General features: G+C 36.1%; 1 pseudogene; it reads right to left on the bottom strand.

Annotated features, from left to right (window-relative positions):
* The window catches only part of LOC116126941, a 46,005-nt pseudogene extending 28,603 nt beyond the window's left edge, over window positions 1-17,402 (bottom strand).
* Window positions 17,403-26,468: the final 9,066 nt, after the last annotated feature.

Here is a 26,468-nt window from a genome sequence, read left to right as displayed (position 1 = left end):
CGACCACAGCGTGAAAGTAAGGTTAATTAATGGTGTGGGCTAGGGCTGGAGAAAAAGGTCGAACCGAAGACGAAACCAAAAAATCGAATTTTTCCACCCTTAGTGTAGCCCAAGTTGTTACTTGGATGGAATATGGAATTGCTTCCTACGCCATTTTTTTTTTTTTTTACCAGGGTTATTGGATTCAGCTTACAGACATCTCAATTAATTTTTCAGGATTCTGAAATTATTGACTAGGTAAGACTTGTAGTAGCTACCCCTATTAGCAATCGATGAAAGACTCAAACTCAAGACCTCTTAAGTAATACACTCAAAAGTCTCTATCGAATCACTCGACTACCTAAAGGTAGTTTACTAAGCTAAATTTACTTAGAAACCAAGTTTTATAAAGGAAGACTCAAGAATTAAAAGTTAGCTGCCAAAATATCTGAAGCAAGATGTATGACACACCTTTGAAACTGCAAAATTACAATAGTCCGTTCAACATTTTGAGTGTAATCCAATGCTGATGATTACTAGTTATCTTCTTTTTCCAATTTAGCATTTTGTGTTTATGCCTTCTGTTTGGGCATGTATACTTATCTTATCTCTTTCCCTTCCATAAAAGTCATGATATCAGGAGTCCATAAAAGGTGTCATCTTTTGCCGAGATTTTCTTATTAATGTTTCGAGTCTTTCAACTTATCTTCCAGAAACCTTGAATGTTTCTAAGCTGGATTATACATGCATTTTTCCTTTCAATCAGTAATTGTTGGACTAAACAATCACTAGATAACTTGAAGATAAAAGAACAAAGAATGATTTAACATGGTCTTCCAAATTCGAGTCTTCTTGATGGTCAAAAAGCAAGATGAGAATCTAACATAGTCTTTCGAGTTTGAGTCCCCACGATTGCGAATAGGGGTGGTCACTAGAGCTTTGTTTATCTTGTTAATAGTTTTACGTCTCGAGAGATTAGTTGAGGTATACACAAGTTAGTGTGAGGAAAAGGAATAAATAGAATATGTGGAGGACTCATTTAGTTTTCAGTTTCCTATATGTTCCTACGGACATCTAAAATCACCAAGTTATGTTATGTTAATTGGATGTTCCCAGCTTATATAATTCAAAATCCTAGCATCTAAAACTCACCAATTATGTTAATTGGATGTGTATATGGAGGATTTTCAAAATTTGGCGACCCAGAGATCGAGTTATTTCCATGGAAGTGGAAGACTTTGAATGCTACCAGAGGCTTCTACAAGTGGAGTAAGGACTGAGTTTTCTATGTCGTCTGCTAGCTAATGTCTTACCTGTATGAAATTAGTGGTGGTCACTAGTTGAGATAAGACCCTGGAATTTAGTGTCGACATAAGTCAAATAGACCCTGGCAAAAATTAGCGATCTCTGTACTAGAATCTTAGCTAATAGTGACGAACCTACAACTGGAAGCAGGGCGGACCCGGCCCCTGAGGGTAGCCCAGGCCTGCCCTCAACTGTAAAAAAAAAATTGAAAAGTTTATTAAAAGGTAAAAAAGAAAGTTAAAAGTTAAAAGTTAAAAAATTAAAAGTTAGGTATTATCTTTTTTATTCAATTTTCTTCCCCAATTCCAACTACCCTCTTACGTGCGGATCTGAATTGGAGTAATTTAATCCATCTTTTTGTAAACCTTTGTGTATTTTATTTTTGTTAGAGTTATGATTGAGCTCTAAATTTATGTAGAATATTTTTGGTAGATTTGTGGTTATTGTAAATGATAATTATATTTTTTCCTATGATTTTGCATTAATTTCGATAGGATTTGGGATATTCTCATACAATTTAGGCCTAATTATTACTCTTTATTAATTTGTCTTTGTAGGCCTAAATGAGATTTTAAGCATAAATGAAGTTTTGAGCAAATTGCGTAACCTGAGCTTGGAAACTCAGAAGACCTGATTTTAGAAGCTTCGAAAGCTAAGAACAGAGCTACATTTATGTTTTGGTTTTTCTTTCTGACTGGACACGTGAAAACTTGGCTTGAAGTCGTGAAAGAATGTGGAAACGGAAGAGAAAACGTCTTTGGATGTGCTTTAGTATTTCTGCCATAACTTGAGCTTGGTCCTCTGATTGTGCTGATTCTTAACGAGTAGAAGATAATTAAAGCGCTATAATCATATGTTTAACACTTTTCCAGATTCAGATCTTTCATGCTCAAATTGGGCCTGAATATTCTCGCCACCATAAGGAAAAAGCTTCGCCGCAGTGAAACTGCATTAACTGTGAAAAATAAAATGATGCGTTTTGGCTTGCTAGGTTCGTCCTTAAGTGAAAGTGGTATAATTAGCATAAAAATGAAAGAAAAAAGGGTCTTGGTTCGTTATTTGGAAGGCAGCTCTGGAGGAGAAGATTATTAAGATTTGGGCTTCAATTAGAGAAGATTTCTCCATCTTTTCTTGTTTCAATGATGAATCTTGATTCAGTTTGTTTGTTATTTTATTTTGTTTTTGAGTATGAATTGAGTTGTTTAGCTAGGGTTTTGATGTAACCTTGATACAATGATTCAAATTTCCTACAAGAAAACTACATTCTGCAACCAATTTTTTAGCAACTAACCAGATTAGTTGCAAAAAGGCTATATTTACCAACTAAATTGTAATTAGTCGGGCAAAGAGCAACTCAATTTTGAGGTCCACATGTTCCAACTTTGGGTCTAAAGTAATGTTCTGCGACTATTTGTTAGTTGCAGAACAAACTGCTTTAGTGACTAATAAATTTAGTTGCAATTTTGGTGGGCCATTTTTTCCCTCCATAATTTGACAATTTGCATCTAAATTTTTTATTTTGCATCTACATTATAGTTACAAAAAAACATTTTTTTTGCAACTACCGTTAGTAGCTAAATTGGTTGCAAATAATTAGAATGTATTAGTAACTATTATGATTAGTATAGAAAAATTAAATTACCAAAATATCCCAGATTTGGACAATATTACAAGGGCCCCAAGGTATTTTTAGCAACAAATGTTTGTGTTCATATTAACAATGGTGCAAAAAATTACATACAGCAACTAAATTCGGTTTAGTGCCAATTAAGTTGAAAAATTCATCTTCCCCCCAAATTATTTGTTCCCGCCAGACTTGCAACTAAACTAATCTTTCCTAACTAAAAATTTAGTTGCAAATTGATTTGTTTGCAAAATATAATATATTTAAAAATTAAACAACTAATTAAAGCCTTATGTTTAAAGTTATTTACATAAAACCCTAACCTATATAAAGCAAGCCTTTCCCCAAATTCCCAATATTCTCCACGCAAATCCCTACCTATTTCCCCAAATTCACAATCTCATAACCTACCTAGCTCTTCTCTTCTCCACGCAAATCCCCCTGTTTCCCAAATTCCAATTTCTTCTTCATGCAAATCCGTGGCGATTACCCCAAGAAGAAGTTTGAGTGGTGCTCATTTGATGGATTGATGGACCCACGTCAGACTTGGTATGTATTGTGTTAGGAAACTGGTAATGTACAATTATAGTGATTTTGAGAAAGATGATGTTCTCCTTATACCGTTTTCTTGTTTACAGAATTTGTGTTGTTGATAGTAAATTACATTTTCATATTTGATGGAATATATTTGATTTCTGATGGAAACCCACCCTGTTTTGACAGAATATTTGGAGTTTCTCAATCTATATTGAAGCAGTTGCCATCTTGCCCCATCTGGTATCACTGCAAAGGTCAAGCAATATTGACAACCTAAGACTTTGTTTTCCTTCTTGGGTAAGCCATTACATGTTCCAAAGCTGCGTACTTTCTTTCATCCTAGTGATCATATTGTTCCATTTGTTCCAATTATTGTTCAGTCCTCAAAATTGTATGTAGATGAATGTTTCTGTGAGAACTGCTCTGGTTGTAAGGTTGATGAGCTCAAGAGTTCAAACAAGGTTTATCCATTCAGAAAATCATTTCTTTGAGGTTTTTGCAGTTTGTAATTGAAAGTTGTCATATCTCATCACAGGTTTTACTTACAAGCATCTTAAATTTCTGTTTGTTTCCCAAATTGCGTAGTTGGGATGAGATAGTTTAGGTAGGTTGCCAAATCTGAGAATGGTATTGGTTTCATTATTTTTAGTTGTTCCTCATTAGGTTTGAGGGTTCTGCAACATGCAAATAGTTTCAGTTAACATTAACAAAAATTTTGAGTGTATATGGGAAAGGGAAAATTATTTTATTATATACCGGAGATGGAAAAAATGATCAGATTAAGGTGATTTATTCATTACATTTCTTGCAGTATGGTTCGTTGGCATTTGTTTTTGTTTGTAAAGAAGTGAGAAATTCTGTCCATTGGAGCACTATACTTGCAAATAGTTTAATGAATACGGTGACCTAAACTAGTTTTTGTGGTTCTCATTTTAATTATAGTTTGACAATTTTGCACCCATTGGTTTTTTAAACTACTTAAGGAAAACGTTGGCATGCTCCCCTGGGGTTCAACAACAAAAGCTAACTGAAGGTATTTCTATTTAGTTAGAAACACATGAAATATTTATTAGAAGATTTAATTTTGAGCCCGCAGCTTACATCTGTGAATTGTTTTGAACTTAATGCCTTCCTATCCATCAATATTGATACATAGAAAATATCTTATGAGCAGCATCAATAGTGGGAAATTTTTCAAAAATTTGGTTGGGGTGGAATTTTAAGACTGCAGAGACTTTGTATACAAAACAGAGTTCAAAGACTTGACTATCAGTAGCTGTATTACTTCTTCTACTTATTGTTGTGGACTATTGACCAGCCAGACTTTTGAACTAACAATCTCACACCTAACTTTTATCAAGTAAAGAAAAGGGTCTTGTTCTTTACTTGATAAAGTTACCTCACCTTTTTGTGAAATTTCTTTGATTTATCATTAAAAATGATTCTTTATGTATTAGGTACTACCGCTCCAATTAGATGCTATGGTGTCAGAATTCCTGTTTTCTACTTTTAACTGGAACAAAACGTTCTTGACTGGAGGAGAATGGAAAAAAAAATGAATGTCACTTCTGTTATATAGTGTCTCTTTATAACTGTTTGATTGTATGATGTACATAGAGGATCTTAAGATTTTTGAAATCTATAAAGTAGACTTCTAAGTTAGTGTCCACAGCCAAAGAACTCATAAATGTGATTTCCAGATTTCTTTTGTTTCTTATTATTTTTAAATTTCATGTATGCTTTAGCAATAGTGCTTCTTGAGGTAGTATTGGAAAGGTGTGAGTTAAAGTATTGTTAGTTTGAATGCTACATTTATGCTAATTGGGCAAAGGTGCTTGCTGTAAACACTTCAGTTAGTTTGTCAATTATTTGGATATGGGTGATAAATTCAGGAACTAAGCACTTTAAAGGACTCTAAAACTAGGTAGCAAGAACATGGGATCAATAAAAAGCAGTTTTCATTCATTTATTGCCCTGTTTGTTGCCTTCTTATTCATAGCTTGGTTTTTCTAAGCCAAAACAACTTGCAGTTCATGATCACATCTCATGCCAATTTAAGTCTTATCAATGACAATACATCACTTTGATACAACTATCATTGGACATTTCATTACTTTTTGATAGAATTGCTATTATATGCTTTATAGTGAAGAACAAGGCCAATTTTGTTTCTATATAAAAGTTTGTGCAATTAAAGCAGTTTAAGGGAATTGCTTTCTACTTGTACACATCTTACTGCATTTTATTGTAGTATCATTTTGAAATGCAGAATCATTTAAAAAAATAAAAAGAGATAAGAAAGGTTAACCATCTGTCATAATACATCTTAAAATAACCAACAGATTACCACTTGTAGACCTCTTAAAAGGGTTCTTTTTTAATTATTATCACGTTTAAGAGTGATGATTTTGATTTGTTGCATTGTATTGTATTCCATGTTAATTTAAGCCATTTTTTCCTCACCTGTTCTGTATTTACTGTTTTTGTGCACTTCTGTATGTATTAAATTATCTAATGCACTTCACGTAGCTTGTTCATATATTGATGGAATTATTTCTCGAGATATTAAGGAATCTGGAATTTTATGAATTAGATTATGAATGAAATTCAAGTTACAAGTTTTACCTTGAATTGTATAAAAAAAGAGCAGTGATATTACAATTACTCATGGATCAGTGAAAGTACATATCCTCTTAATTATAAACTGATCTTCCTTATCTTATACTCATGTTGCTTGTTTTGAGGCTACCTTTGAATTTTATTTTAGCCATTGCTTGCTGATTCATTTAATTTTGGTGTGGTATTTCTTTTCATATAAGAAAATAACATATTCTTGATAAATTAAAAATATAACCTAATTATTTTGTTGTAAAATGTATTTGAGGATCTTAAAGTTGATTGAAGCCGAGGCTAAGAAGACTACGGGCACCACTATACTACAACCATAACAAAAAGGTATAAGTTATGTAAATTGATATTTAATTAATTTATTGATCGTTTATACCCATTTAATTATCATAGTACTATATTCTTTGTATGGATGAATGTGGTTTAATTGGGTTGAGTATGTCTTTGTGATAGAACATATTTATGATACTGAATTTATGTTTTGTTTGCAACCTAGAAGGTCACAATGGTAGAAGATGATTTGGTTGTCGAATAGGTTGTGCGATGATATATTCAAGGAATTGACTCTTTCATAGACATTGCAAAACAACATTTGGATAGTGAGGGTAAGACCCCTGCCCATGTAGATCTTGTTTGAATACAAGATCACATGATATACACCATTCAGCTACATTTGTATAGACATGGGTTTTCAAGAAGTTATGATGTATGGCTTTTCACGGGGAACACTTGAATGTTGGAACATATTTGATGTCGTGTCTGGCGATGAAGTCGACAATGAAAATAAGATGATGATGACATCATGGAAATGCTTATGATGCTCGTGGTCCAGTAAACAGTATATGGATGGGGATTCATCAAATGTAGGTGGTAGTAAAACCCATAATCTTAGGACTGTAGACTATGAGAAATTTGATGACATGTTTGCATATGCTCAACAAGAATTGTATCCAGGGTGCACCAACATGTCAATCCTAGAGTTCATAGTTAAATTGTTGCATATAAAGCCATTACTCACATGACTGATAAATCATGTGACTTGATAATACAGTTGATAAAAGTGTGTTGCCTAAAGGATCCAATCTCCCCGAATCCTACTACGAAGCTAGAAAAATTATGCAATAATTAGGCTTAGGCTATGAATCATACATGCAGTAGGTTGATTGTGCATATTTTGGAAGGAGCATGCGATGCTGATAAATGTCCTGTATGTGATGAACCTAGATATAAGATAATGATGGAAAGGGCAAAAAATTGCACATAAGGTTTTGCGTTACTTCCCACTGAAACCTAGACTCAACGACTCCTCATGTCAAAGCACACAGCTGAATATATGGTGTGGCTAAGGAAAACGATTAAATACAGAAGATATGTTGAGGATCCTGCTGATTCTGAATCTTGGAAAGAATTTGACAGATATACCCTTCATTTGCACAAGATGCCCGAAATGTCCGGATGGGTATTGCAACTGATGGTTTTAATCCTTTTGGGACATGAGTCTATCTTATAGCATGTGGCCAGTGGTACTTGTCCTTACAATTGCCTCCATGGAAGTGTATGAAAGACCCTTACTATATGATGTCATTGCTCATTCCAGGGCCTAAAGCACTGGAAGAGATATTGATGTGTATTTGCGTCCATTGATTGAAGATAAAAGAGTTATGGGTTGATGGTGTAGAACTTATGATACAGTCGGGGAGAACATTTTCGTTTACATGCCGCTGTCATGTGGTCAATTAAGATTTTCCCGCCTTAGGCAATTTGTCTGGATGGAGAACCAAAGGCTAAAGGCTTGTCCTATATGTAATGAGAATACTTCATCCCAATGTGTTGCGAAGTAAAATATGCCACATGGAACATCGCGATTCTTGTCTCCAGATCATGGTGGAGGCGAAGCAAGCAATTCGATGGGAAAAGAGAAATTAGATCTCCGCCGAAACTATATTCAGGGATGAAATCATGAACAACAATCTCATGTGAACGATGTGTGTTTCGGAAAAATATATTATCAGTTGATAGAGGTGAAAAAGGAAACAGAGTCCTGGTGCATCAAATTGGACAAAGAAAAGTATATCTTTGAGTTGGAATACTGTGTAAGCTTAAAATCAGACATAACCTTGATGTTATGACATTGAAAAAAACATATGGACAACATCATTGGTACATTATTGAACATGGAAGGGAAATCAAAAGATACTGATAAAGCTAGACTGGTTTGGCTGATATGAACATACGCGCAGAGTTACATTTGCAACCTCATGGTGATAGATATTTGAAACCACAAGCATGTTATACTCTTACTTAGATGAGAGAAGACAATTTCGCCAGTTCCTGAATCAGTGAAGTTTCCAGACGGTTATGCAAGTAATATCTCACGATGTGTCAATGTGAAGAAGGCAAGGTTCATGGGTTAAAGAGTCATGATTGTCAGTCCTGCTACAACAAACTGCTGCCCGTTGGAATACATCCATTTTTGCGTCAAGACGTTTGTACTGACTTGTTGAGTTGTCCTACTTCTTCCACAAATATGTGCTAGGACGTTGTCTGAAATGATCTAAATAGATTGGAACAAGATATAGTCCTAATTCTTTGTAAGCTTGAAATGGTTTTCCCTCCTGCATTTTTTGATATTATGGTTCATTTGGCTATACACCTTCCATTGGAAGCTAAATTGGGTGGTCTAGTGGATATCGGTGGATGTATCCAATTGAAAGGTTTTGGGAAAATTGAAAAATATGTTAGAAACAAGCTAGATCGGAAGGCTCTATTGCGGAGGGTTATTTGGTGAATGAAGCACTAACATTTTGTTCAATGTCTCTGTGCGGAATTGAAACTAGATTTAATCGAGTAGAGAGAAATGATGACAGTTTAAATGGACAGCCAGAAGAGTATTAACAGTTTTTGTCAAAGGCTCGTCCATGGGGTTCAGGAAGTTAATCGAACTTCCACCAGATGAATTGCAAAAGGCTCATTGGTACGTCTTGAAAATTGTGAAGAACTGCAACCTTTTCTAGAGTGAGTCCCTTTTTAAGTTTAGTTGAAACCTTGACAAACAAATGTTAAACTGTATATAAGTTGAGCATTATAACCATCAATTCTCTCTTTTCTTTATGTAACAACAGAGAACACTTAAAAGAGTGGAGGCCCTAAATTGTGATAACATATTCAAAACACAAGAACAGTTATTTCCTAAATGGTTTGCAGATCGTGTAAGTATGCCTTATCGTTTATAAAACATACAAAACAAGGTTTAATAGTTTTAGGTTATGCTTAATGATTTGGAATTGTGTTTTTGTGTAGATGAACACTGCATGTTGCAGGTGCAATGATACAACTAAGGAACTGTACTCTTATCTTATGGTCCTGATTTTCGTGTTAAATGTTATAACAATTGTATTGTCAATGGAGTGCGTTTCCATAACAATGATCAATCACATTGTCGAGTTACACAAATTGTGGAGTGATGGTGCCAGGGGAGCATGATGGTGATCCAATTGATTTTTATGGTGAATTAAGTGGTGTGTTAGAGCTAAATTATGTTAATGGGTTTCGGGTTATGTTATTCAAGTGTAACTGGTTTGACACTGATGCAAAAAAAAAAGGATACAAAAGATTATCATCTCACTTGTATAATGTTGGGAAATTGTGGTATGAAAATGATCCTTTTACTTGCCATTCAAGCTCAACAAGTATTCATGTTGATGATTACAAACTCGGGACAAATTGGAAAGTGGTTCGAAAAGCTCAACATAGAAACCTATGGGATGTACCAGAGATGGATAACACAAATGAGAAGAAGAGGAGGATTTGTTCCTGTTCAGGAATGAGTTTGACGGGGACATTTCATTAGACATGATATTGATCCTGACTTGGTTGATGCACAATTACACATGTTGGAGCTGAAGTAGTGGGAGATGATGCAATGCTGGTTGAAGAAGAAGATGATACATTGATTGATATTGTACTGATAATGAATATGATTTAATGAGTGATTCTGATAACAACTTCTGATGGTATGCTTGTTGATTATATGTACTCTTTACTATTTTCTGAATGTGTAAATATAGTTAATGATCTAATGTCGTGAGTAATTTGTATAAATTGACTATATATACTTGGTACATTTTCTCTTATGTTGTGTTTGCAGATTCCAAAGATGGCTCCTGGTAGAAGAAGGACCCTAGCTAGACGTGCAAATGTTGTGCAACAGAATCATAGTCCTGTACCGAACCTGAAATTGCTACAATCACTGGTAAAGTTATGATATGGGTCCATATAAGCATACTAAAATATATACTTGGATTTTAGATACAGTACAATGTTTGTTTAAAATTAAGAATACATTTCTTTTCCAACATGAAACCGTCCTTGTGATAACATAGTATTTACTGTTGATGCATTATTTGATTTTGTAGAGAATATAGTGGCGAGAACGTGGAGGGAAGAGTAGAGGGTTGGATGTGAAAGACTCCTACAAAAAGCGCAGTCAAAGTTGCATGTAGACTTTCACAAAGAAGATGGAGTACCTACTAGAGTAAATGCATCAAAGTTGAGTTCAGAGTAGGAATAGTTGCGAGGAACTATGCCCCCGTAAGGTGCTTACTTGGAAGAAAGTTCCGTACGATGTAAAAAACAATGATTGCTCGGATCACGGTAATGTAGTTAATATCATCCATATTGTCATACTTCCTAACGAAAAAAATATATAATACCCATATAAGTTTAATGCATGTACATTATTGATGAATTTAGACCAAGTTTGACATTGATGTCACGGGCCCATGTATTAAAATGGCTGAAGCACAGATTGTGTAAGAGATTCAACAGCTTCCGGAGTGCCCTACACAAGAAATTCAAAGCATATGCTACTAAGGAGGAAGCTACAGAATAGACCAGAAGAAATTAAAGATCCTGATGATGGATATATCTTTGTGACCTTTTTTCGAGTGAAAAGTATCAGGTAAGGTCAACATGGCTTTAATGTTGTTATATATGTTGTATTTTAATTTCCTGATTTTGTGGTGTTAGGCACGGTCAAAAACTACACATGAGAACCGGTCGAGGTGAGGTGTAACCACCGTGGTGGTTCCAAGAACTTATCCAGCACAAAAGGAAAAGGTATTTAATATGATCACCTATACAAATATACAACATTGTTGTCCTGCTGACTAAATTATTTCAATTTATGGTCAATGACGATATGAACTGTTAAGGCGCAACAAGTTGGGGAATCTGTCGGTCCTATACAATTATTTCATGACACTCGTTGGAGCGCGGAGAAGGGTGGATTAATGAAAAAGCAAGAGAGCTATATGTAAGTTGATCATTTTTTGTAATGTTCCATATTGCCATGCGGATTTGTTTTATTTGAGTCTCATGCATTTCTCTGTCATCTTTTGATCACCTGTAATTAGTTGTTGCTTATGTATTTGTTTGATATTGGCATTTAGTTTTTCTGAGTGTTACCAAACTTTTATAACTTTGCTGTGGTTGGCTAGTAGGAAAACCTGTTTCATGGTTTATAATCTGTTTGGATTGAATTAACAGTTGGATTTAATGATGTAGATAAATTAGAGCAAAAAATAAATTAAATAAGGTTCAGAGTAGACTGGTTTTATAATAATCATTTGGGGGGAATTTGTATTTTCTAGACTTGAAAGATGATGAAGTAGTTAACATCCCTTCTGCCTCAAATAGAGAACATCATGTAGATGATATGAAAAAGGAACATAAAGCATGAAATCTAGAACCATCAGGGTATTTACTTTGAACATACTATTTGGTCAATCAATGATGCTTCTTGCTATAAGTTCCACTTTTAGAGCTTAGAAGAAGGCAAAAGTTTCATCTAAAGTTCAACTTCTTTCTTGGCTATAACTATGAGGAAGCTCATACAATAGATGTGATTCAATCAAGATGGCTTCTGTTTTATATATCTTTCTCCAAACTGAAGTGTTTAAGTGTAGGAAGGAAGTAGGAAACTATAATCTTTGTTTCTTCAAATTCTGTACAAATTGAAACTCATCCTAGGGTTATAAAAATCATTTCTTGGCATCTTTATGTGCATATGTACGATTTATAATTATGTACAAATTTATTACAATTGATGAGTAGTACAGATTTAAAACACTTTGAAAATGGAAATGCATATGTACAAATTCATACATATGGCTTTGTTTGCCTCTTGCAGAATTAAAACACAGATTTAAAATATGCCTCTTGCAGAATTATGTGTTAGAGAAAATGCACAGCCTTATCTTTCCAATTACTTAGCATGCTTATGCATGGATATGTGAATGTAATATGTTGCTATATGTGGTATAAGAAAAACTTAATGTCAGAAAATTCCTTTTAGTATTAGATTGATAATGTTTGGTAGTTGCCTCTTACTCCATCAGACTTATTTTGTTTGCGCTGTAGATTCTTTTATGTTGCTATTTAGTTTGTTGGTTGACTATTGATTATGCATTCAATTGACGGTAGGAAAAAATGATAGAGCTGCAAGAGGAAACACAAGAGGGGAAAGTGAAAAACAGAAGCTGAGATTGTGAGGAAGTTCTGGGTAAAGCTTCCGGATTTAACAGAATTTTGCATTTTCACAGATTGAGCATCAATCCACTGCAGCAGAGCTGGAGTTAGGTGCATTGTGCAACACAAGAAAATAAGATTAAACAGTTGGAGGACCAGCTAATCTTATTTGATCAACAAAAAGAGAAAATAAAAAGCCTTGAACACCAACAATTCGTCCTGTTAGAGATGATGAAGCAGCAACTATAGCCCTGAACTAGATATCTGATAAAGCTCGAACTCGACAGCACTTGCTTCCGAACTGATGAAGAGTGTCCTCATCAGCTACAGCTATTTCAAATACCGGAACTGGGGACACTTGACATGCTAACGGTATTGATGGTTATTTTTGTGTTGCTGGACAAAAGATATTTTGACATGGGGGTAGAACCATCTTTTTGGATGTTTGCATATTGTGTTAGATGTGTACATGGGTGGGCATTTTTTTTGTTAGTTAGCACAGATAGATAGGTAGAGAAAGGAAAATGTGGGTGCATGCTGTTCTTTGGGTTATGCACATGTGATAGTGCATTTTGGATTTTTATTGCTCATCATGCATAAAAATCCATGTATGGACTATTATTATATATATATGTAGAAAATATGATTTTTGATATAGTGATCAGATTTTTATATTGTGTCCATTATTTTGTTCATGTTGAATGTATAATGTAGGTCAATACGAAATGCTGTAAAAAAAAACAGATTCTGCAAGTAATTTTTCAGTAGCAAAAAGTCATAGCATAATTGCATTCCGTTGGTGGGTCAATATGAAATGCTCTAAAAAAACACATTCTGCAACTAATGTTTTAGTAGCAAAAAGTAATTTAAGTATAATTGATTCCATTCAGCGTCTAAAAATAGTCGCGATAAACATTTGGGATTTCACATTCAGCGTCTAAAATGTAACAATTAACCACTAAATTTTTGTCACTAAAAGATACATTCGATCACTAATAAAATAGTCACAAAACTTATTGGATTCCACATTCAGCGTCTAAAATGACTATAATTAACTACTAAATTTTAGTCACCAAAAGATACATTCAGCCACTAATAAAATGTTGCGAAAACCTTGTATTCACACTTCAGCGTCTAAAATGACTAAATTAACTAATAAATTTTAGTCACCAAAAGATACATTCGGCCACTAATAAATAGTCGCGAAAACCTATTGGATTCCACATTCAGCGTCTAAAAGACTATAATTAACACTAAATTAGTCACCAAAAGATACATTCGGCCACTAATAAAATAGTCGCGAAAACCGTTGGATTCTACATTCAGCATCTAAAAGAGGTACAATTAGCCACTAAAGTTTGGTCACAAAAAGATACATTCGTCGATAATAAAATAGTTGCGAAAGCCTTTGATGAAATTACCCTTACACCATTGGCGACTAATTTGCGTGGGATTCGCGACAAATTATTAGACAATAAAACCGACATTTTGCAACTAATTGATTAGTCGCTATACAATTTTACCAAATTACCCTTCAACTTTTAGGTCTAAGTTGGGGGACTATTTTGAACAACATTTGCCGACTATTTTGATAGTCGCAAAAAAAAAAAACTTTTTGCGCTCTAAACCATAATTAGACGCGCATGAATCTGCGACCAGCCTACTGCACAATACGGGGCGACTATCAAATTTGACGCTAAAAGTTTAGCGTCTAAATGTGACTTTCTGCGTCTAATTGGTAGACGCAGAAAGTCAGTTTCTTGTAGTGTTTATATGAATTGATTACTTTGAGTTTTAATTTCATGATGGGGTGTTATCTCTTTGCTTAATGATTTTGGATGCTTGATCACCATTCAAATGTGTATTGTTGACAATGAGACTAAGAAGTGATTGATTGTGCCTTTTGGGATAAATACATAGAAGCAAACCTAGAGATAGATTTACCGATTTATGAAATCTAGATAGAATTCCATAAAGCTTAAAAAACTTTGAACTATTAATCTTCATTTTGTTGGGTGCGGAAGCTTAATAGGGATAAGTAGAAAATATAGTCTGAGAAGGTATGTTTTACAAGTTAGGGAATCGATTTTCAATTAAGGAATTAGACTTGGGCTAATCGATGTCTCGTGCTCGAAGTTCCATGATCGCGACGGCTGAGTGCCGCCAATGAATTCTCTATTTGGAGATATTTTTCTGCAAGGTTGTAAAACCTGGTGAGGGAAACATCGTCCTCGGCTTGTAATTCTTTCCACAGGTCAGTTTGCGGGCGAACTCCAGTTATTATGAGCGTTTGGATGGACTCTTCAGGGGCGTGAGCCACCTTGTTGAGTTCCCTGTGGAAACGGTTGATGTAGGATTGTAGGGATTCGTCCCTTTCTTGCCTTATGTTGCTAAGATAGCTCAAAGGTATCGAAAACTTTCGATTTGCTTAGAAATGCCGCAGGAACGTCGTGCTCATCTGAGGCCACGAACTGATCGATCCCTCTAGGAGCGACCTTAACCACCATTTGGCATGGGAAGTTAGAGTCCCAGCCAATCAACGACATTTTGCAGGATCCAAAACCTGGTGGAGCTCCATCAGGTCGTTGAATTCATACAAATGATCCTGTGGGTCATGGTTCCCATCAAACGGTCACATGTCGGGCATTCTGAACCTCGGTGGGAGTGGAGCAGCTAGCACTTCGGGAGAGAAGGGGGATGCAGAGGCGACATGGGCCTGCTCGTTTTGCTGCTCTCTCAGCCTATCCAGAGCTCGCTGTAGCTCCTCAATTTGTGGCAACGGAGCCAATTGGGGATTGCTTTCACCCATGTGAGTCCGGCCTTCGCGATTACGATTCAGGAAAGTCCAGAGGTCGGACTCCTCTTCGCCTCGGCTGGCATTTCCGGCTGCTCTCAACACACGCTGACTAGAGGTGTGTGAAGATGATTGATGGTGCGGGGTATTTTCACGACCCTCGCAGTGGTATGAATCACCCCGCGAGGTGTGGGGACCACCCGCATGATAGCGATCAGGATCGTTCTGCTGGCAGTGATAAGAATCGTCCCGCCCAGTACTTTTGCTTGGGTTCATCTGCGACGTGGCATGGGACAGCTCGGGATTCACTTTTTCGTCGAGTCTCAACTTTGCCGGCACCCTGCTTAGGGCACGGTTTGTGTTCACTGGCCCTTGGGAGCCAGTAGGCTTGTTTTTTGCCACTTGCTTACCCTTACATCTACGCGCTGCAGTGCTCGCGGCACAGGCTATTTCCCTCTGCCACACTTTTGCGCGACCTGCAGGTGTTTTTGGCTATTGCACCACCCCAGCTGTTCTAGATGGTACGCCTTGGTCCAAACGGTCCAGCCTTTGGTTGACCGTCTGGAGAGTATTGTCGAAACTCTCCAGGTAGCTTCTGATGGCGGGGTCAAGCTGCGAAGCTGCCGAAATATCCACCGTAGCATTTTGTGGAATTGGAAGTATCCTGGAAGAGGTATCCCCCTGGGTTAGGGGAACTCCCTCAGCGTGCTGGTGGCTTGCTCAGGTTTAGATTGGCGGGCCATTTGTTGCTGTAGGACCAGTAACTTTAAGATTCTCCTGATGAAGGATGAACACTAAATCAGGCCCTCCTTCTAGCGCCAAACTGTTGATGCGTGATTTTGACACCAACTAATTGACACATGCGTAACGTTGATTCGTCAAGAGACGCACGTGATTATGGATAATATGTAGAGTAAATGTAACAATGAGAGCTTTTTAAAGTGGTTCGGATGCTAAGGTAGCAAGTCCTACGTCCACTGATTGTTGTATTAAGATCGTGGGTCAGGTTACAACTGCGGACTGACTTACAAAATGATTAAGAAAAAGTCAATACAAAGATACAAGAGAGAGAGAGAGAGGGAGAGAGAGAGAGAGAAAAAGAGAAAGAGAGAGAGAGAGAAAAAGAGAAAGAGAGAGAGAGAGAAAGCTAGTTTAGAGTGTAAAAAGGCCGAATCCCTTCAATGAAGGGGTCTTTCTTTTTTATAGTGAGATGAGTGCAAATAATCATCATTAAATCCGTGGATTGGTGTGAATGTCAGGACTAAATCCGGCTTTACGTCACATTGCCCACCTTCCAAGTTGATTTCACGCAATTTGGAGCAGGGAATGGACACGTGGGAGCTCCATGGCGTCTGGCAAGCCTGACGTGCGCTTACCGTTATGACGGGAGCAGGTCACGCCCCATCACGTGATTTCCCACGTCAGCCCTTGATTTCCCAGGCATAACACAGGCCAAAAGGTAGCCTTCTTAATTTTCATCTTCTCTGCAACTTTAAGAGCAAATCCAACACTCCCATCAACAATCACAAAAACAAGCTTATCTTCTTTCGCTCTGTTGATCTCTTCAATGAGCTACTCCAGCTTCCCTGGCATCACCTTTGGCATTGCTGCACATAGCTTCCCCATATCATTTCTATCCTCCTCGGCTTCCATTCCATCTGGAATCGACACCAGACGGATTCCATCCCCAATAGAATTTTCCGGTAATGCGTTGATGACCCGGTTGTGAGTATGATCTGTGTTGACAAATGTGACTCTGAAGCCATGCTTAACTAAGCATAATGAAAGCTCCAGGAAAGGAATTACATGGCCTTGTGCAGGAAAAGGAATAACTAGAATATGTGGAGGACTCATTTTAGTTTTCAGTTTCCTATATGTTCCTATGAACACAATTTGCTTTGTTTTATAATGATCAGCGTGACTTCCCCGGAAATCTCGGTGATATAAAAAATGGTTTATTAAGTCAAATCTCTTTCTTTACGCAATTTGTCTACATTTCTAGTTGCATCCACTTTTATATTGTAGTCTCAATTATCTCCCCCAGTTTCTGGACATGGATTAAAAAATTCAGACTTAATTATATAAAAGGTGGGGGACAAATTGAGTCAAAACAAATTCATTCCGTGTTTTCCATTACCAAATTGTTTGAATAAAGTGATGAGATCATTTCAATGGTTTCTACTATAATTANCCAGCTTATATAATTCAAAATCCTAGCATCTAAAACTCACCAAGTTATGTTAATTGGATGTGTATATGGAGGATTTTCAAAATTTGAGCGACCCAGAGATCGAGATTATTTCCATGGAAGTGGAAGACTTTGAATGCTACCAGAGACTTCTACAAGTGGAGTAATGGACTGAGTTTTCTATGCTAGTCTGCTAGCTAATGTCTTACCTGTATGAAAATTAGTGGTGGTCACTAGTTGAGATAAAGACCCTGGAATTTAAGTGGTCGACATAAGTTCAAATAGACCCTGGCATAAAAATTAGCGATCTCTGTACTAGAATCTTAGCTAATAGTGACGAACCTACAACTGGAAGCAGGGGCGGACCCGGGCCCCTTGAGGGTAGGCCCAGGCCTGCCCTCAACTTTAAAAAAAAAATTGAAAAGTTTTATTAAAAGGTAAAAAAGAAAAGTTAAAAGTTAAAAGTTAAAAAATTAAAAAGTTAGGTATTATCTTTTTTATATTCAAGTTTTTCTTCCCCAATTCCCAACTACCCTCTTACGTGCGGATCTGAATTTGGAGTAATTGTAATCCATCTTTTTGTAAACCTTTGTGTATTTTATTTTTGTTAGAGTTATGATTGAGCTCTAAATTTATGTAGAATATTTTTGGTAGATTTGTGGTTATTGTAAATGATAATTATATTTTTTCCTATGATTTTGCATTAAATTTCGATAGGATTTGGGATATTTCTCATACAATTTAGGCCTTAATTATTACCTAATTCTATTAATTTGTCTTTGTAGGCCTAAATGATGATTTTAAGCATAAATGATAGTTTTGAGCATAAATTGCGTAACCTGAGCTTGGAAACTCAGAATGACCTGATTTTAGAAGCTTTCGAAAGCTAAGAACCAGAGCTACAACTTTCATGTTTTGGGTTTTTTCTAGTTCTGACTGGACACGGGTGAAAACTTGGCTTGAAGTCGTGAACAGAATGTTGGAAACGGAAGAAAAACGTCTTTGGATGTGCTTTAGTATTTCTGCCATAACTTGAGCTTTGGTCCTCTGATTGTGCTGATTCTTGAACGAGTAGAAAGATAATTTAAAGCGCTATAATTCATATGTTTAACACTTTTCCAGATTCAGAATCTTTCATGCTCAAATTGGGCCTGAAATATTCTCGCCACCATAAGGAAAAAGCTTCGCCGCAGTGAAACTGCATTACATGTGAAAAATAAAATGATGCGTTTTGGCTTGCTAGGGTTCGTCCTTAAGTGAAAGTGGTATAAATTAGCATAAAAATGAAAGAAAAAGGGTCTTGGTTCGTTATTTGGAAGGCAGCTCTTGGAAGGAGAAGATTATTAAAGATTTGGGCTTCAAATTAGAGAAGATTTCTCCATCTTTTGCTTGTTTTTCAATGATGAATCTTGATTCAGTTTGTTTTTGTTATTTTATTTTGTTTTTGAGTATGAATTGAGTTGTTTAGCTAGGGTTTTGATGTAACCTTGATACAATGATTCAAATTTCACTACAAGAAAAACTACATTCTGCAACCAATTTTTTAGCAACTAACCAGAATTAGTTGCAAAAAGGCTATATTTACCAACTAAATNTTTCTTCTCTAGAACATCAGTCATCGCAGCAAACAAGTTCTTCTATGCCTCAACAACACTACTATTAGTCTCAATCACGAAATTTTTCTCAGCCATCAGTTGTGAACACTAATGCACAATTTCCTTCAGCCTCTAATGCAGCAGTACCAAACACTCTGAATGCTCGGCATTTTCAAGCTTCTCAGGCTATGATTGCTAATCCTACTACACTTGTGGATCCTAATTGGTACATTGACAGTGACGCCACCAATCATGTCACCTCAAATCTTCAGCGACTTAACATCAATTCAGCCTTCAAGGTTCTATTAAATTGCGTACAACTGCTTCTTCAAAATTTTTGCTGTTACGACAAGTACTTCATGTGCCTGAAATTACCAAAAAATTGATTTGTATATCTAAAGTCGATCTTATATAAATACTTCAAGTTGTTAGGCATCAAATCAATGAAAATATTGTGTGCGGTAAATCCACCCTTGTGGCTTCACGTCATGGGTCTCAGGAATGCATTGTCATCCGGCCACATTTCACCCTGTTAGAGAGCTATTTCACTTGCAAGTTTATCAAATATTATTTCATCAGTAAGCATCAATTTGTACTGATAGTGAGGCTACGTGTTATCTCATGAGAGAGTTACTTCATGTGCAAGACTACCCTAGGCCGCGTGTCCCTTTCTGTAAGGGTTACTTCACCAGTAGGTCCACTAAAGCAGCAGTATATAAAGGGGTCTCTCACCCTAAAGAAATGATCTTTTGAACATTCTACTTTCAAGCAAAAGAAACTGTCTCATTTGTGTTGAGGATTGAGATTGCTTGTACTTATAAAAGCACACAAAAAAACAATAAAATAACAATGGATATAAGATTTACACCTTGTATCTGAACCACTTTAAAAATCTTCAGTTATTTGTATTTATTTATCACTTTAGCATTAATCCAACACTAAATTATCAGTTTATTACAAACCCGTGCGTAAATTCCCATTAGATTTATGTACTTCTCATTGGTGCGAAAATATCACGTCAACCTAATATATATCATTTATGTTTGTATTAGTTTACATGTCTTTTTAACTCTAACAATTAATATTATTTATTAAAACAAAAATCCATCATACATTAGATGTATCATATTATCCATATATCAAGTGGATGAATATCATATCATATATGGATTATTTTGTCTTTCTTAATTTTAACTATCTATATGATATATTGATAACAAGAAAATATATTATGTATTAAATGTATCACATTGTATATGTATCAGGTTTATGAATATATGTCATTAGTGTATTATTTCTCTTTTTAATTCTAACAAACAATAATATTTGTAAATTTTAAAATAATTGTATAACATAATTTTATTGGTTTGACAGATAAACAATGTAGTGCATTCATTGCATTTACATAGTGCTTTCTCCTTTTGATAACAAATTATAAGATTTTTGGATCATAATACCCTTACCATAACTTCTTTCTTCTCTTCCTTTATATTGTTGTTGATATAGAAATCTGCACCAACCAGAGAATGTCGATTGACCCTGTCGGAATCAGAATTGATGTGCGCGTGATTTAATGAAAATCAGTAATGAACAAAAAAGAAAAAATCATAAATAAGAACACAAGATAAATTTTAAAGTGGTTCGGCAAGTTAGAACTTGAGCCTATGTCCACTACCTTAGTTTGAGTCTAAGTCAACCTGAATATCTTCCTTCCAAATTGAGCCAATCTAAATATCTTCTCTCCTAATAGGGAATTATCCTCTCAGGATTAACCGCACAACAATAGGCCCCCAGTTTTTGGAGTGCGTAATCGCCCTTCAAAATCTCATGTCTTTGATCTAGATGGTTGTTGCACTATAGACTGCAGTCTCAAACTGAAGAACTTGAACTATGTTTGCCGTGATTTAAGAGATCTTGAACACGTGATCTCAAGCTAATAAGCGAGCTTATGAGATTAATCAGAGAGCATAAAGAGCTTAATCTAAAAGCATAGAGACCTCGATTAGTTAGCATAAGAAGCTCAATCTAAGAGTGCGAGGAGTTCGATTACAAAGCGCAGAGAGCTTGATCTGAAAGCATAGCTCGATTAGAAAGCATAGCTCGATCAGAAAGCATAGAGAGCTTGATCTGAGAGCATTACTAGATCAAAAAATGTGGAGAGCTTGATCTGAGAGCATAGCTCAATTAGAAAGCGTGGAGAGTTTGATTTGAGATCATAGCTCGATCAGAAAGCGTGGAGAGCTTGATTTGAGAGCATAGCTTGATCAAAAAGCATGGAGATCTTGATTTGAGAGCATAACTCAATTAAAAAGCATGGAGAGCTTGATCTGAGAGCATAGCTCGATCAAAAAGCGTGGAGAGCTTGATTTAAGATCATAGCTCGATCAGAAAGTGTGAAGAGGTTGATCTGAGAGCATAGCTCGATCAAAAAGAGTGGAGAGTTTGATCTGAAAGCATTGCTCGATCATAAAGCATGGAAAGCTTGATCTAAGAGCATAGCTCAATCAGAAAACATGGAAAGCTTGATCTGAGAGCATAGCTTGATCTGAGAGCATAGCTTGATCTGAGAGCATAGCTTGATCAGAAAGCATGAAAAACTTGTTCTAAGAGCATATCTCGATTAGAAAACATGAAGAGCTTGATCTGAGAGCATTGCTCAATCAGAAAGCATGGAGAGTTCAAGAGCTAGCTTGAGAGCTTGATAACTTGGGAGCTCGAGAGCTAGCTTGAGAGCCCGATAGCTTGGGAGCTAGAGAGCTTGAGAGTTAGAAAGCTAGCTTAAGAGCTCGATAGCTTAGGAAGTAGAAAGCTTGGGAGCTAGAGAGCTTGATAGCTTATGAGCTAGAGAGAGCTATCGAGCTTGATAGCTTGCGTGAGAGCTTGATAGCTTGGGAACTTGAAAGCTCTTTCTAATCTGAGAGATCTAAGAGCACAATCTGAGCGATTTGGCCACATGATCTGAAGCTAAAGATCAGAGTGATCTAAGCACGTGATTTGAGGGATCTGACCACGCGATCTGAGAGCTCTGATTTGGAACATGCTTTAATATTTTGATGATAACTTGAGCTGAAAACCTCGGATTTGGATGATTCTTGGACCATTAGAAAGCTAACTCGAAGGGCTACAATTCTTGTGTTTCAGACTTTATCCTGCTCAGATTTTCATATTTGACAACATGATTCTAGATTAAGAAGTTGGGATTTGTTGAAGAAATTGAGACTTGAGGAAAAAACATGGAGAGCTGCTATGAATCAAGCCCTCCTTCTAGCGTCAAAATGTTGATACAGAAATCTACACCAACTAGAGAATTATGATTGACCCTGCCGGAACCAGAATGGATGTGCGCGTTATTTAGTGAAAATCAGCAACGAACAAAAAAGAAAGAATCATAAATAAGAACACAAGACAATTTTTAAAGTGGTTCGGCAAGTTAGAACTTGAACCTATATCCACTGTTATCTTTTTGCTTTTGAGAGCTTATAAAAAACAGTATAATTCCTAGGAAAATTTGCTTAGAACAATTCCCCAGCCCCTTTGAAAACAAGTTATGATGGGTTTATATAGCACCGATTTACATGATAGAGTTGAGATAAGATTCAAATACGTAGAATTATGAAGTTGCATAATCTTCCGCTACCTTAGTTTGAGTCAAAGTCAATCTGTATATTTTTCTTCCAAATTGAATCAAACTAAATATCTTCTCTCCTAATAAGGAATTATCCATTTTAGATTGACAGCACAACAATCATATTAAATGGCTTAACTAAGCTCGAGAATAAAACTTATAATAAAACTAAATTTTTGATTCGTTTTGAAGTAATTAATGAGAAGAGTTAGAGAAGGGAGAGAAGAAAGAAGTTATGCTAACAGATTTATTGTCCCAAAATCTTATAACAAATCTTATCTACCAATGTAAAAACATCCACCCAGATAGATATGCATGGAGCAAGTTGAAGGGTTGAACCTAAAGGACGACACCGGCAATGGAAATTAAATAGAGACGTATGAGAGATTGAGAGTTTAATTCTTCATACACTTTTCCAAAAAGGGTCTTGAAAATCTAACTTGGATTTAACCTTCTTCAATCATTATGGTCTTATTCATGTGAATCCCAGTTTCAAAACCCTAGATTTTCAAAGCTTACTTTTGAAATTAAGTTTTATGATATAGCTATCCTATCAAATACGCATAAATCCTACCACTAATGTTAGGGCAACGAGAATAATGTAGCCAAAAATTTGTTGGTTTTCAGTCTATGAATTTGGAAATTGTTTCCAACCAAAATGAGTAAAATATAAAGATGGGGCTCTTTTGTTTTGATCTGGAATTTATGAGCTTTACTTTACCACTAAACTAGTAGATAACTTCGCCAGCAAAACAATGCAATTCCTAATCCTTGAAAGCAACAAAAGTACACGGTAATCTCCTCGATCCATTTTGCATAATTAAGTACACCCTGTTGTTTTTTCCGGAGGCTTCCACGTCTTGCCCTTTCATGTGTGTAGGTCTAGCGGATTGTCAGTGGCCTCAATCTCACGGGATGAGACCTAATTTTCATGACGGTAGATTTTTGCATCTACAATTTTATGACTAAATTTGTCCTTTAAATAAGTACTTTACATTTTTATAAATTAGATTAGTAAGATAGATCTGATAAACTACCTCTGGATGACTGAGTGAGTTCAATAGTGACACTTTGGTAGTTTGAGTCCTTCAGTTGCAAATAGGGATAACTATTGGAACTTTATCAAACTAATAGTTTTAAGATTCCAAGGAATAGTTGAGGTATGCAAAGCTAACTCCGACACTCCCTATCATTAAAAAAAAAAAAAAAAAAAAAAAAGGAATATGAATAGTTTCATATTTTAAATATGGACTTTGTTTGGTTGATTTGACTTGTTCATCTGAGTTGCCTTGGCTACATTTCTAGTTGCATCCACTTTTATATTGTAGTCTTATTATCTCCCCCAGTTTCTGGACATGGATTAAAATCAGACTTTAATTATATAAAAGTGGGGAAAATTAGTCAAACAAATCATTCCGTGTTTTCCATTATCAAATTGTTGATAAAGTGATGGATCATTTCAATGTTTTGCATACAATTATTTCATTCAAAGAAATGGATTCATTCCAATTTTCCTATTACACAAATCAAACTCTTTCTTCCCTCTCTTTCTCTCCTCTTTACTAACTTAACTTAATTTAATTTCTTTTTCTAAATACTCAATTCAATACCAAAGACTTAGAATATTTTTTTTTTCATTTTTCTTTGTTGTCCTTCTTCATCAAGACTTTGGAAGAGGTTTCACCTCTCAAAAATGATTTGAATAACTGCAGAGCCCCCTTGGCTTAAGAGTGGCACATCATGACCTGCCTCTCTCACCGTTGCAAATGTTAGCCCTTCATAAACTTCTGTCCTTCTCCCACCTTATCACCCCAAAAATAAAGAAAAAGAAAAACCACCCCCACAATACTTATAAACATATTTTTGTAATGTATATATATCTCAAATTTGTCTTTAAAGTACACGTTAAGATTTTTAGGTGAATTTTACTTGTTGTCAAATAATGGAGACCCTTATATTGAGAATTACAAAGTCATAGGGGCGTGCATGGTTTGACCCTTGATTCAAACAATTTATATTCATTTCTTGAAATATTTCTGTAAAGGCCTAGAACCAGGTAACTGCCATATATTGTTATGAGATATTATTTGACCAAATTAATTAATCAAAGAGTTGGTAGGCATAATTAGCTACTGACCTGCTTCATAACATACCAGAGATACCCTGGAATTTTGGTTGTTATTTCAGTTGTGCCAGAAAACCTTGTTGCAGTAACTGGCACCACTGAGTCCACATCTCCACTGCATTTTCGAAGAGAAAGGTTAATTATAATACATATGGAGAACTAAAATGAAATTTTATAGTAAATACTAATTGCCAACCTGAAAACCCAAACTCTCAATCCACCAGCCATCATTTGTCTTTCAAATAACACGAAATTTATTTTTAAAGTGTTAAATAATAATGACCCTTTCTTGATTTAAGCTCTGTGTCATTTTTTAAAGATTGTATTGACGATCACCTGCAAGCAGTCCACTTATAAGGATGTTGGTTATGTGTAGCATGGAGGGCTTTTTAACACATCAGGCCTGTTGTAAATAATCTCGGAATACTTTTTGTCCAAGGATCATAGCCTGATATCTGCCGCAAATCTGACAAAGCTGTGATTTTATATTTTTAACACTGAAGGGGAGGTGAAAAATGAGGTCAAAGATAGATAAGGTTTATTTCATTCAAATTTAAATTTTTGCGAAAGCAGCTGAACTGGTGGGGAATGAACTGTTCATTTTTCTTTCTTGCAAGCATTGTTGAGAATATAATATTTTAGGGGTGGCATGAAATAGGTTCTATGGCAGTTTTCTTGAGTCTAAAGCTCTTTCTTTAAATTTTCATCACCACACCCTGATCTATCTTACTTTTAATTTCTTCTCCTGTAATGATTCCAATTTCGTCTCTTTTAAACCGCAATCCCACCTTCCACACCTCACAAATGTAGCTCTCATCGAGTACTGGTCGCAAAAGTATGGCCAACATAAAAGGAAGCCATTGCTTAAACCTTCCATGGTTGAATTCCAACCGCAATGGCTAAAGAAGGCAATGGAAGGGTGACTCAAAACCTTCTGTTGCGGCGCCCACCCACCGTTTTCCCACGGTTGGCTACCCTTTCTTCAAACCCGTCTAGGAAGGCTTCATTGGCACCATCATAATGTCTGGCCTAACAACCCACAGGAATGGCTTTTTGGAGAGTTCAAGTCCTAGTCCAACTCTTGGAATTGGATCTTGTCTAAAACTGTGAGCTGCCAAATGCAACATAAATGACTGAGTTAGGCTGTTGTTGATCAAGCCATTCCAAGCATGCTGAGTCTTCTTCCAGAAGTATCCTGTTGAATTTCCTTGTCGGTTGCTTCCAAAGGAGGTCCTATTGGAAGCATATATGGAACCAGTTTATGCTCCAGGTTCAAGCCATAGGTTGAGTTCCAATAGGTATCTGCACTTTCACGCTTCTGGTGTCTTCCTAAATAGTCAAAGAGTGTCTTTTGGGCTACGCCCGCCGCCATGTTTGCCCAAATAAATTTGTACTGTTGATTTCAGGCATGTTGGGTGCAAACTGAATCATTCGTTTCTTGAACGGAGTCCCTGGAAACAAATTGTACACAAAAGACGGTGATTCAGTGACTTTAACTTGCAGAGAGTTTACAGAGGAAGATAGAAAAGGTAAAAACGAT

Source organism: Pistacia vera, unplaced genomic scaffold (genome assembly GCF_008641045.1).
Source record: "Pistacia vera cultivar Batoury unplaced genomic scaffold, PisVer_v2 Contig188, whole genome shotgun sequence".
Lineage (NCBI taxonomy): Eukaryota > Viridiplantae > Streptophyta > Magnoliopsida > Sapindales > Anacardiaceae > Pistacia > Pistacia vera.
This window is presented reverse-complemented; position numbering and strand designations above follow the sequence as displayed.